This window comes from Geotrypetes seraphini, chromosome 13 (assembly GCF_902459505.1).
Source record: "Geotrypetes seraphini chromosome 13, aGeoSer1.1, whole genome shotgun sequence".
Lineage (NCBI taxonomy): Eukaryota > Metazoa > Chordata > Amphibia > Gymnophiona > Dermophiidae > Geotrypetes > Geotrypetes seraphini.
Genome location: NC_047096.1, coordinates 80895877 through 80908583, shown reverse-complemented (window position 1 = coordinate 80908583; position 12707 = coordinate 80895877). Strand labels below are relative to the sequence as shown.

General features: G+C 44.5%; 1 pseudogene; it reads right to left on the bottom strand.

Annotated features, from left to right (window-relative positions):
* Window positions 1-2410: 2410 nt before the first annotated feature.
* Window positions 2411-11774, bottom strand: LOC117347136 (annotated as a pseudogene).
* Window positions 11775-12707: the final 933 nt, after the last annotated feature.

Here is a 12707-nt window from a genome sequence, read left to right as displayed (position 1 = left end):
TACACTTTTGGGGTCCCGGAGGCTTTCTACCTCTCGGGCTTATGTACGGGTTTGGCGTCTGTTTGAGGAATGGTGCCGAGCGCGGGGAGTGGTCTCCTTTCGCGCTTCTCTGCCTAACATTCTAGAGTTTTTGCAGGATGGCCTGGATAGGGGCCTGGCCTGGTCTTCTCTTCGGGTTCATCTGGCGGCCCTGTCGGCTTTTCGGGGGCTGGTGACAGGTCAGCGTTTGTCAGCCATTCCTGATGTGATTCGCTTTCTTAGGGCGGCCAAGTTGCTCAGGCCTCCCATAAGGCCCTCGATTCCCTCTTGGGATCTCAATCTGGTTCTCTCTGTTCTAGTGCGCCCTCCTTTCGAGCCGTTGGATGGCTGTTCGTTGAAGGACCTTACGCTGAAGTCGGTCTTTTTGGTGGCCATTACTTCCGCTAGACGGGTGTCGGAGCTACAGGCTTTCTCTTGTAGGGCTCCCTTCCTGGAGTTTTCAAAGGAGCGGGTTGTTTTGCGGCCTGTTCCTTCCTTTCTGCCGAAGGTAGTTTCTCCTTTTCATGTCAATCAATCGGTGGTCCTCCCGGTCTTGGGTAGTCGGGAGGGTTCTTCTGAGCAACGACAGCTGCGCAAGTTGGATGTCGGTCGGGTCCTCCATGCTTATGTGCAGCGGACCCGGGATTTTCGGAGCTCCGATCATCTCTTTGTGCTTCTGGCGGGTCCTCGTCGGGGGGCTGGCGCTTCTAAGGCTACTATTGCGCGCTGGATCAAGGAGACGATCGCTTCCGCTTATCTTCTGAGTCAGAAGCCGGTTCCGGAGTTTCTCAAGGCTCATTCCACTAGGGGTCAGGCGGCTTCTTGGGCTGAGTCGTCGCTCGTGCCTCCGGTGGATATTTGTAAGGCTGCGGTTTGGTCCTCCTTGCATTCATTTGTTCGGCATTATCGGGTAGATGTTCAGGCGCGTCGGGACGCGGTGTTCGGTGAGCGTGTTCTGGTATCGGCCCTTCGGGGGTCCCGCCCGTGAGAGGGACTGCTTTGGTACGTCCCAATCGTAAAGTTAACCTCTACTGGTCTGGAGAGTGCTAAAGAAGGAGAAATTAGGTTCTTACCTGCTAATTTACTTTCTTTTAGCTTCTCCAGACCAGTAGAGGTCCCCACCCTGTCTGTTGTTGTTGTTGTTGGGGCTGTTGCGCGGGCAGTTTTTGGTTTTTGCTGCGGGTTCTAGTATTTTTCTAGGGCCGGGGAGAATTGAAGAACAGCGGCTGTGGCTCGGCTGGCTTAGCTGGCGAGCTGTGGGGACCTTCTTCCTTCGGGAATTTCTCCTCTGCATTTTCCAACAGCATTTTTTGGGTATGTTATTGGTTACTCCTTTCGGAGTATTGTTTTTTCTCTCTGTTGTTTCCAGTTCTTGGTTCTGCTTGGCTATTCGGCAGACTGAGGGAAATAGAGAGGAGGGGCTAGGATATACTGTCCCAAAGTTTTGTTTTCAGTCTCCACCTGCTGGTCATGATTAGATATATACCCAATCGTAAAGTTAACCTCTACTGGTCTGGAGAAGCTAAAAGAAAGTAAATTAGCAGGTAAGAACCTAATTTCTCCTTTGCTTTAAATAAGCGATTTTTTGAAAACTCTGTAAGAAAGTCCCAAGGGTCTTCTATGCATAAAAATTCAACCACCCTGTAAAACTACCATCATAAATAACAGTAGATTTCACAAAGAATTCTATATGGGAGTGAGATCTGGATTGCAAGATGGAATGGAATCTAGAGGTGACAATTTGCCCTGTTCCAGGAAGGAAACAAGACTTTCTGGCCATCCTGCTTTTGAATTTTCATTCTGCCCATTGAAATCCATGCTGCAGGTCCCATAAAGAGGGATATCAGAAAGCCAGAAGTGGCAGCTCTAAGAAATCTCAGTACAAACCCTGAACCTCCACTTTTGTAATACACTCCACAGTCCCACAGAGATGCCAAGTTGGCCAAAAAGTTTCCCTCCTGGAATGGGTAGTCTTGATTTTATACTTACATCTCAAAGCAGTGTAGTATTTGTAGTCCATGATTCTGTCCATTGAAATCTGTGCTGTAGCTCCCAGGATGAGGTTGGCTGAAACCTAAGACCAGCTAAAAAGTTCCCTCCTGGAATGGGTAACTCTGATCCCAACAATGGACCTAGGATCTTTTCTCATACAACTCACCATGTACACAATTATTATTTAAACTAGTTTTTAAGCCCGTTACATTAACGGGTGCTAGAATAGATGTGTCTGTCTGTCTTTCTTTCTCTCTCTCCTTGGCCACTGCCTGTCTGTCTGTCTTTTTTTCTTTCTGTCTCTCTCTCTCCTTGGCCACTGTCTTTCTTTCTTTCTTTCTGTCTCTATTCTTGGTCGCCTTCTGTCTTTCTTTCTCTATCTCTCCTTGGCCACTGTCTGTCTGTCTGGTTTTTTTTTTTTTCTTTCTTTCTTTCTTTCTCTCTCTCCTTGGCAGTTTTCTGTCTTTCTTTCTATCTGTCTCTCTCTCTGTCACTGCCTAACTTTTCTATCTTAGCATCAATGTGTGTGTCATTCTGTGTATATTCAGTCGGCACCTCTTGCTTTACACTACCTAAACTGTGGTCTTCTTCCCGGTTCTTGTCTTCACCATTCTCATTCTGCTGGGCTGCAAATTCGCCATTCACTGGGGCAGGAACATCTGCTCAGGGCTCCTTCCTTTCTGTCTCATTCGCAGCTTCCTCTCCTGTTAGCTTCTCAACGTTCTTCTCAGCTTTGTCCTTCTCAGTCATGCTGTTTTTGTTTGTTTTCTGAAGTGGCCCCATCTTTGGTCCCAGGATACGGGATTTCAGGCGTGAGTAAACCTCAGCAACCTTCTCCATTGGATTTGAATAGGGTTATCGACCTTCAGTGCGCAAACTTGATCTCACTGTGGAGTTTCCGCAGCTTCTGTTCCACAGATGGCTCTTTTTTTCCTTTCCTTGCTTTATCCACCTTTGGAGGTCTGCTTCTAGTCTTTTCCCCCTCAGCACGGGCTTTGTTTTCCTTCTGATTTGGTTTCCTTGCTGACTCGGACTGCTGCTTCTTCACGTCATCACCAGTGTTGCTGTCACTATCACTGTCCTGCCCTTTTTCCATCTGTTCTCCGGAACTGCCACACGTGCCATAAACTGCCACAGGCTCCACCACTGTACGCATCGCAGAAGCAGCATGGAGAGAAAAGCGCTGCACCGCGCTACCGCTGGCTTCGGCGTCTTCTATCCACTGCGGCCAACCCTAGCGGAAACAGGAAGTAGTCAGAGAGGGCAGGCTGCAGTGGATAGAAGACACCGAAGCCAGTAGTAGCGCGGTGCAGCGCTTTTCTCTCCATGCTGCTTCTGCGATGCGTACAGTGGTGGAGCCTGTGGCAGTTTATGGCACATGTGGCAGTTCCGGAGAACAGATGGAAAAAGGGCAGGACAGTGATAGTGACAGCAACACTGGTGATGACGTGAAGAAGCAGCAGTCCAAGTCAGCAAGGAAACCAAATCAGAAGGAAAACAGCGGTGCAGCGCTTTTATCTCCATTTAAACGCAGGTGAGCCGACTAGAAAGAGGAGGTGGTGGTTGTGGCAGTGAGTGAGGGCGGGAGGGGGTAGTCGCCGGCTGTGCTGTGCTTTCCCGATCTAGCCGCCGCATACGCACTCTGGCCACGGACTTACGGATCAGGGATTACAGATCACGCAGGTCTAAGTGCGCATGCGCGGCTAGCGTTTTATTATATAGGATTGTTGCATGACCCCAGGAACAACTGCACAGTCTCCTTCCAAAGCCCTACAAAAGACATTCAGAACCTAAAGCAAACTATAAAACCACAAAAGCCCTAAATCCCAGGTCTCAACAGCAACAACCTTATCTATGAAAAGTCTGCACTTAAATATTACACTGGGCCTTTGATCAAGCACACCTGCTGTTGGGAGACTAGGAATTTGCTATGGATCCTTAGTTAGAAATACAGAACACAGCCATACTCTCACCTAATACAGAATAAGGAACCACAAATGAGATGTGGGAAAGTGCAGACAAAAGCTAAAATTTAAACTTCAAAAAACCCAGACTCAATAAGCAGTACAATACCAAAAACAGAGAAATGGAGTTTCCTACAGTATTTTGAAAATTATAACAGAAAAGAAGCACAGTATTCAAAGCTGACACACAAGTATATTTTTTCTTTCAAATCAGATTAGAAAATGACTGGAACCACTTTCCTTCTGAAAATCTGCTCCTCTGTTCTCTCCCACAGTCTCCTTTCCATTTCTTCTCTCCCTTTTCTTTCTTGCCTGCTTCTTCATTCATAGATTTTATCCCCTCATTCTTCCCTTCTCCAGGCATTGTCACCCCAATCCTCTCATTTTCCTGGTTTCTCTCCTATCCTAGAGCTTCCTGGTCTGTACTTGGACCGCTGCTGTTCAATATATTTATAAATGACCTGGAAACGGGGACGAAATGTGAAGTTATAAAATTTGCGGACGACACTAAACTCTGTAGAAGGGTTAGAACTACGGAAGAGTGTGAGGACCTACAAAGGGACCTAAACAAACTGGAGGAGTGGGCGAATAAATGGCAGATGAAATTCAATGTAGGGAAATGCAAGGTCATGCATATAGGGAGAAAAAACCCGATGTTCAGCTACCAAATGGGGGGATTAGTATTAGAGGAAAGTAACCTTGAAAGAGATTTGGGTGTACTGGTGGATACAACAATGAAGTCAACGGCGCAATGCGCAGCAGCCGCGAAGAAGGCAAACAGAATGTTGGGTATTATTAAAAATGGTATTACGACCAGAACAAAAGAAGTCATCCTGCAGTTGTATCGGGCAATGGTGCGCCCGCACCTGGAGTACTGTGTTCAGTATTGGTCACCGTACCTTAAGAAGGATATGGCAATACTTGAGAGGGTCCAGAGGAGAGCGACACGAATGATTAAGGGCATGGAAAACCTTTCATACACTGAAAGATTGGAGAGGCTGGAGCTCTTCTCCCTGGAAAAGCGGAGACTCAGAGGAGACATGATAGAAACCTACAAAATCATGAAGGGCATAGAGAAAGTAGAGAGAGATAGATTCTTCAAATTTTCAAAACATAAAAGAACAAGAGGGCATTTGGAAAAATTGGAAGGGGATAGATTCAAAACAAATGCTAGGAAGTTTTTCTTTACTCAGCGGGTGGTGGATACCTGGAATGCGCTTCCAGAGGACGTAATAGGGCAGAGTACGGTACTGGGGTTTAAGAAAGGATTGGACAATTTCCTGTTGGAAAAGGGGATAGAGGGGTATAGATAAAGGATTACTGCACAGGTCCTGGACCTGTTGGGCCGCCGTGTGAGCGGACTGCTGGGCGCGATGGACCTCGGGTCTGACCCGGCAGAGGCATTGCTTATGTTCTTATGTATTTCTTAATCATTCCTAGCATTCTGTTCACCCTTTTTTCCGCCACCGCACATTGCGCGAACGGCTTAATTGACTTGTCGACCAGTACTCCCAAGTCTTTTTCCCGGGGGGGGGGGGGGGTGTCTCTCTGAGTGCCGCACCAGACATCCTCTATTCGTGTATAAGATTCTTGTTACCTACTGCATCACCTTACACTTATCCACGTTAAACCTCATTTGCTATGTTGCGGCCCATTTCTTCAGTGTTTATGTCATGTTGCAGGTATTCGCAATCCTTCTGTGTCTTCACTACTCTGAATAGCTTTGTATAATCTGCAAATTTACCTTGCTCATAGTACCAATTCTAGGTTGTTTATAAATATGTTGAAGTAACATAGTAGATGACAGCAGATAAAGACCCAAATGGTCCATCCAGTCTGCCCAACCTGATTCAATTTAAATTTTTTTTATTTTTTCTTCTTAGCTATTTCTGGGCAAGAATCCAAAGCTTTACCTGGTACTGTGCTTGGGTTCCAACTGCCGAAATCTCCGTTAAAACCTACTCCAGCCCATCTACACCCTCCCAGCCATTGAAGCCCTCCCTAGCCCATCCTCCACCAAACGGCCATATACAGACACAGACCATGCAAGTCTGCCCAGTACTGGCCTTTGTTCAATTTTTAATATTATTTTCTGATTCTAGATCATCTGTGTTCATCCCATGCTTCTTTGAACTCAGTCACAGTTTTACTCTCCACCACCTCTCTCGGGAGCGCATTCCAAGCATCTACCACCCTCTCCATAAAGTAGAACTTCCTAACATTGCCTTTGAATCTACCACCCCTCAACCTCAAATTATGTCCCCTGGTTTTACCATTTTCCTTTCTCTGGAAAAGATTTTGTTCTACATTAATACCCTTCAAATATTTGAACGTCTTAATCATATCTCCCCTGTCCCTCCTTTCCTCTAGGGTATACATATTCAGGGCTTCCAGTCTCTCCTCATACGTCTTCTGGCGCAAGCCTCCTAACATTTTCGTCGCCCTCCTCTGGACTGCCTCGTCTTCTTACGTCCTTTGACAGATACGGTCTCCAAAACTGAACATAATAATCCAAGTGGGGCCTTACCAATAACCTGTACAGGGGCATCAACACCTTCTTCCTTCTACTGGCTACACCTCTCTTTATACATCCCAGCATCCTTCTGGCAGCAGCCACTGCCTTGTCACACTGTTTTTTTCGCCTTTAGATCTTCGTACACTATCAACCCAAGGTTCCTCTCCCCGTCCGTGCATATCAGCTTCTCTCCTCCCAGCATATACGGTTCCTTCCGATTATTAATCCCCAAATGCATTACTCTGCATTTCTTTGCATTGAATTTTAGTTGCCAGGCATTAGACCATTCCTCTAACTTCTGCAGATCCTTTTTCATATTTTCCACTCCCTCTTCGGTGTCTACTCTGTTACAAATCTTGGTATCATCTGCAAAAAGGCACACTTTTCCTTCTAACCCTTCAGCAAGGTCACTCACAAACATATTGAACAGGATTGGCCCCAGCACTGAACCCTGAGGGACTCTACTACTCACCTTTCCTTCCTCCAAGCAACTTCCATTAACCACCACCCTCTGGTGTCTGTCCGACAGCCAGTTTCTAACCCAGTTCATCACTTTGGGTCCTAACTTCAGCCCTTCAAGTTTGTTCAACAGCCTCTTATGAGGAACCGTATCAAAGGCTTTGCTGAAATCTAAGTAAATTACATCTAGCATATGTCCTCGATCCAGCTCTCTGGTCACCCAATCAAAAAATTCAATCAGGTTCATTTGGCATGATTTACCTTTTGTAAAGCCATGTTGCCTCGGATCCTGTAACCCATTAGATTCAAGGAAGTACACTATCCTTTCTTTCAGCAACACTTCCATTATTTTTCCAACAATTGAAGTGAGGCTCACCGGCCTGTAGTTTCCTGCTTCATCCCTGTGACCACTTTTATGAATAGGGACCACATCTGCAAGGGTCCAAGCACCGAACCCTGCAGCACTCCACTCATGACGCTTTTCCAGTCTGAGTATTGTCCATTTATCCCCTCTCTGTTTCTTATCCGCCAACCAGTTTTTAATCCACATGAGTATTCACCCTCATCTATCTGCCTGTTTACTCTCTTGAAGAAGTGCAGCAAGTTCGTCAAGCAAGATTTTCTGTTGCTGAAGCCGTGCTGGCTGGTCCTCATCAGATTGTGTTCGTCAAGGTGATCAATGATACGGTCCTTTATCAGCGCCTCTACCTTCTTTCCTGGTACCAAGGTCTCTAGTTTCACGGATCTCCCCTCGAACCTTTCTTGAAGATTGGTGTAACATTCGCTACTTTCCAGTCTTCCGGAATCCTTCCTGATTTGATCGATAGATTGGCTATTAGTTGAAGCAGTTCAGCTATAGCCCCTTTCAGTTCCTTGATTACCCTCGGATGTATACCATCCGGTCCTGGGGATTTATCGTTTTTAAGCATATCAATCTGCCTGCATATCTCTTCTAGACTGACCGTCAACCCTGTCAGTTTCCCGTCTTAGTTTCCTGCGTATAGCCTGTCAGCTTCCGGTATGTTATGTATATCCTCTTCGATAAATACAGACGCAAGAAATGTGTTCAGGTTGTTGGCGATGGCTTTGTCCTTCTTTAGCACTCCCTTTATTCCATGGTCATCCAACGGCCCCCCCACTGTTTCCTCTTAATATATCAAAAGAACGGCTTGAAATTTTTTTTCTCCTTGGCTATTTTTTCCTCGTAGTCTCTTTTGGCCCCTCTTACCACCTTACGGCACCTGCTTTGATGTTGTTTGTGCTTTTTCCAGTTTACATCCTTTTTTGACCTTTTCCATTCCTTAAATGAAGTCCTCTTGTCTCTGATCGCTTCCTTCAATTCTACAATGAGTCACGCCGGTTCCTTGTTCTTTTTCTTCTTGGATCCCTTGTTGATACACGATATATCTAGATTTTGCACCTCGGTGACTGTATGCTTAAAAAGGGACCATGCTTGCTCTAGCGTTTTTACACTGCTTATCCTCTTCTTAATCTTCCTACCCATGAGTCTCATCCCTTCGTAATTCCCTTTTTGGAAGTTTTGGGGGGGTTTTGTTGGTGAGCCCCCCCCCCCCCCACTTTACTTAATACAGATTGCAGCGGCGTTGTGGAGGGTTTGGGGGATTGTAACCCCCCACATTTTAGTGAAAACTTAACTTTTTCCCTAAAACCAGGGAAAAAGTGAAGTTTTCAGTAAAATGTGGGGGGTTACAACCCCCCCAATCCCCCACAACACAGGGCGATCTGTATAAAGTAAAGTGGGGGGGGGGGTGGTCACCAACAAAAAAACCCCAAAACTTCCAAAAAGGGAATTACGAAGGGATGAGACTCATGGTGGGTAGGAAGATTAAGAAGAGGATAAGCAGTGTAAAAACGCTAGAGCAAGCATGGTCCCTTTTTAAGCATACAGTCACCGAGGTGCAAAATCTAGATATACCGTGTATCAACAAGGGATCCAAGAAGAAAAAGAACAAGGAACCGGCGTGACTCATTGTAGTATTGAAGGAAGCGATCAGAGACAAGAGGACTCACCAAGTGGGGGGGGGCTCACCCCTAAAAACAGTCTTTTTCTTCTATGCGCGCCTCCACGCTGCTTTCAGTTGTCTGCTCGCGCCTTTGTCCCGGCGCACTTTTGACCTGACACCATACAGACGGCAGCAAGACACGCGGAGTCATGCATTGGACCCAAGACAATTCATGGGTCTTATTCACTCCCCTGCAACAATCCGCTCAAAGATCAGAAGTTGCTGCTGTTATTCTTGCACTGCAAACCTTTTCCCATTGTCCATTGAACCTGATTACATAGTTTGTACGTTCAAAATTTAATTTACCAGATTCCTGGTGCCTTTGTCACCCCATCAATTGATGACAACCTACTAGCATTGTTTCTTGAATTACGCTCGTTATTGTTGACACGTAAACACTCTCTCAGTGTGTTTCATATTCGTAGCCATCAAAATCTTCCTGGAGTCATTTCTGCAAGAAATAATATTGCAGACGCTGCAACCAGGAAGGTTTTTGCACAATTTACCACCCCCATAGATAGTCATGCATTTTTCCACCAAAATGCTAAAGCCCTGGTAAAAATGTTTAAAATTCCATTAAATCAAGCTACAACTATAGTTCAATCTTGCCCACAATGCTCACAGCTTCATTTGGCTGCTGAGTATGGAGTAAACCCCAGGGGACTTGCAGTAAATCAAGTATGGCAAATGGATGTCATACAATATCCCCCTTTCGAGAAATGGAAATATCTACACGTTACTATTGACACCTATTATGACTATTTTTGGGTGACGCCACAAACAGGAGAAACGACTAATCAAGTAATTAATCATATGTTGCAATGCATTGCTGTTATGGGAAAGCCAAAAACTTTAAAAACAGATAATGGTGCCGCTTATTCATCCAATGCTTTTTCTGAGTTTTGCTTACAGTGGGATATCCAATTAATTCACGGTTTACCTTATAGTTCTACAGGACAAGCCACTGTTGAGCGTGCAAATCGTACATTAAAATCATATTTATTAAAACAGAAACCAGTGAAATATACCGTTCCTAATTTGAGACAGGTTCAAATGTCTTTATCACTGTGTTCGCATCCCTACATCTGGGGTCTTTGTGGTGTGGTTCATATTGCTGGCTGTTGTGTGTCTGATGGAATGGCTCTGGTAGTGAGTGGGACATGGGGTCAATTTATCACAAAAGGTTATTGCAGTTTTGGCTAGTTCTCCAGGAGGATGCCCTCTTTGTGCATCTAATCTGTTCCCCTCTCTGGGGAGCTTTGTGCCACTTGTGCACAGCTCTGACGATGCACTTTTGTATTGTGTGAACACTGCATTTGCTAGCATTTTATTTCTGCTCTCAGGTGGTTGTCTCTTTCTGTTATCCTCCCTGGACAATTTGCTTATTATTGACTATTCTTTGTGTTGTGGATTCTGTTTTCTTGTTTTGGTGCTGGCTGCATTATCAATAAAAATTATTTCAAAAGAAATATGATCATGTTCCCCCCCCCCCCCCCCTGCTTAAAAATGCCCCTTGGCTTCCCGTCGCTCATAGAATCACTTATAAAATTGCATTACTCACTTTTAAAACACATAAAACCAGAAAATCGACCTTCATTGATAAATTATTCATCCCTCAAGCTCCATCTAGAGTTCTTAGATCTTCCTCCCAAAATTTATTTTTTGTCTCCTTGCTCAAGATTATCAGCACTCACTGTACAACCTCTTTTGCAGTTACTGCCCCTCTTACCTGGAATTCTTTGCCCCCTACCTCAGGGAGGAAACAAACTAAATTTAAAGGTGCTTTGAAATGTTTCCTATATAAAGATGCCTTTAAGCACTGACGCTAGTCCTCCTTCCCCTAATTCATAAAAGGCAGCTCTGAAGAAACCCCTTCCCCCTCCCTCCTGTTTTTTTCCTTTTTGTTCCCCTTTCTTGACTTTCTTGTAGTTCAGCCCTCCACCTTTTGTTTCCTGTTCGTCCGTCTTTGTCTTTATTTATTTTTCTTTAGTATTTTAAATTTGTAATACCCCTTTTTTATTATTATTGAATATCGCCTAGAAGCTATGATAAGCAATTAATCAAATTTTTATTAAACTTGAAATGTGAAATAAATTTGTGGAACACATAGACAAACATGATTTAATGGGATAAGAGTCAGAATGGGTTCAGCCAAAGGTCTTGCCTCACTAATCTTCTTGACTTCTTTGAAGGTGTGAATAAACATATGGATCGAGGTAAGCTGGATGTAATAATGTATCTAGATTTTCAGAAAGCTTTTGACTAAGTTGTTCATGAGAGGTTCCGGGGAAAATTAAAGAGTCATGGGATAGGAGGCAATGTTCAGTTGCAGATTAGGAATTGGTTATCAGATAGAAAACAGAAGGTAGGGTTTAATTGCTATTTTTCTCAATGGAGGGCAAATAGAGGAGGTTCCGTGGAAAATTAAAGTCATGGGATAGGGGGCAATGTTCAGTTGCAGATTAGGAATTGGTTATCAGATAGAAAACAGAAGGTAGGGTTAAATTGCTATTTTTCTCAATGGAGGGCAAATAGAGGAGTGCTGCAGAGATCTGTACTGGAACCGGTGCTATTTAACTTATTTATAAATGATCTGGAAATTGAATCGATCAGTGAGGTGATTAAATTTGCAGATAACACTAAACTGTTAAAAATGGTCAAAATGCCTGCAGACTGTGAAAAATTGCAGGCAGACCTTAGGATATTGGAAGACAAGGCATCCAAATGGCAGATGTAATTTAATATGGACAAATGCAAAGTGATGCACATTGGGAAGAATAGCCTAAGTCATACTTACCACATACTAGGGTCCACCTTGGTGGTTAGCGTCCAAGAAAAAGATCTGGGTGTCATAGTATACAATACGATGAAACCTTCCACCCAATGTGGCCAAAAATCAAACAGGATGCTAGGAATTATTTAAAAAGGGATGGTTAACAAGACTAAGAATGTTATAATTACATTACATTACAGATTTCTATTCCACCTTTACCTTTCGGTTCAAAGCGGATTACAATAAGAGTTGTGGAGGGAAGGATTACAAAGTTAGATCAGAGATAGTTTCTGATAGAGGGAAAGGTAGGATCAGGAGTAGGGGAGGTGTTCATGGCTCTGTATCGTTCCATGGTGCAACCTCACCTTGAGTACTGTGTTTAATTCTGGTTGCCTTATCTCAAAAAAGATATAGCAGAACTAGAAAAGGTTCAAAGAGCAACCAGGATAAGAAAGGGGATAAAACTCGTCTCATACAAGGAAAGACTTGGAAAAGAGACGGTTGAGAGCAGATATGATCGAAGTTACAAAATCCAGAGTGGTGTAGAACGGGTACAAGTGGATTGATTTTTTATTCCATCAAAAATTACAAAGACTAGGAGACACCCAAGGAAGTTAAAGGGAAATACTTTTAAAACCAATAGGAGGAAAAGCACAGTTGCTTACTGTAACAGGTGTTATCCAGGGACAACAGGCAGCTATTCTCACATATGGATGACATCATCGACGGAGCCCGGATGCGGACGCTTCACAAGCAGACTTGCTTGAAGAAACTCGAAGTTTCGAGTCGCCCGCACCGCGCATGCGCGAGTGCCTTCCCACCCAGCGCAGGGCGTGTCTCCTCAGTTCAGTTCATTGTAGAGTCCTTTCATGAATTTGGAAACCACTGGACGAGCAGAGAGGGGTTTCCCTTAAATAGGCTGATGGAAAGCCGCAATTGCACTGAGATGGACTCGGAAAGAT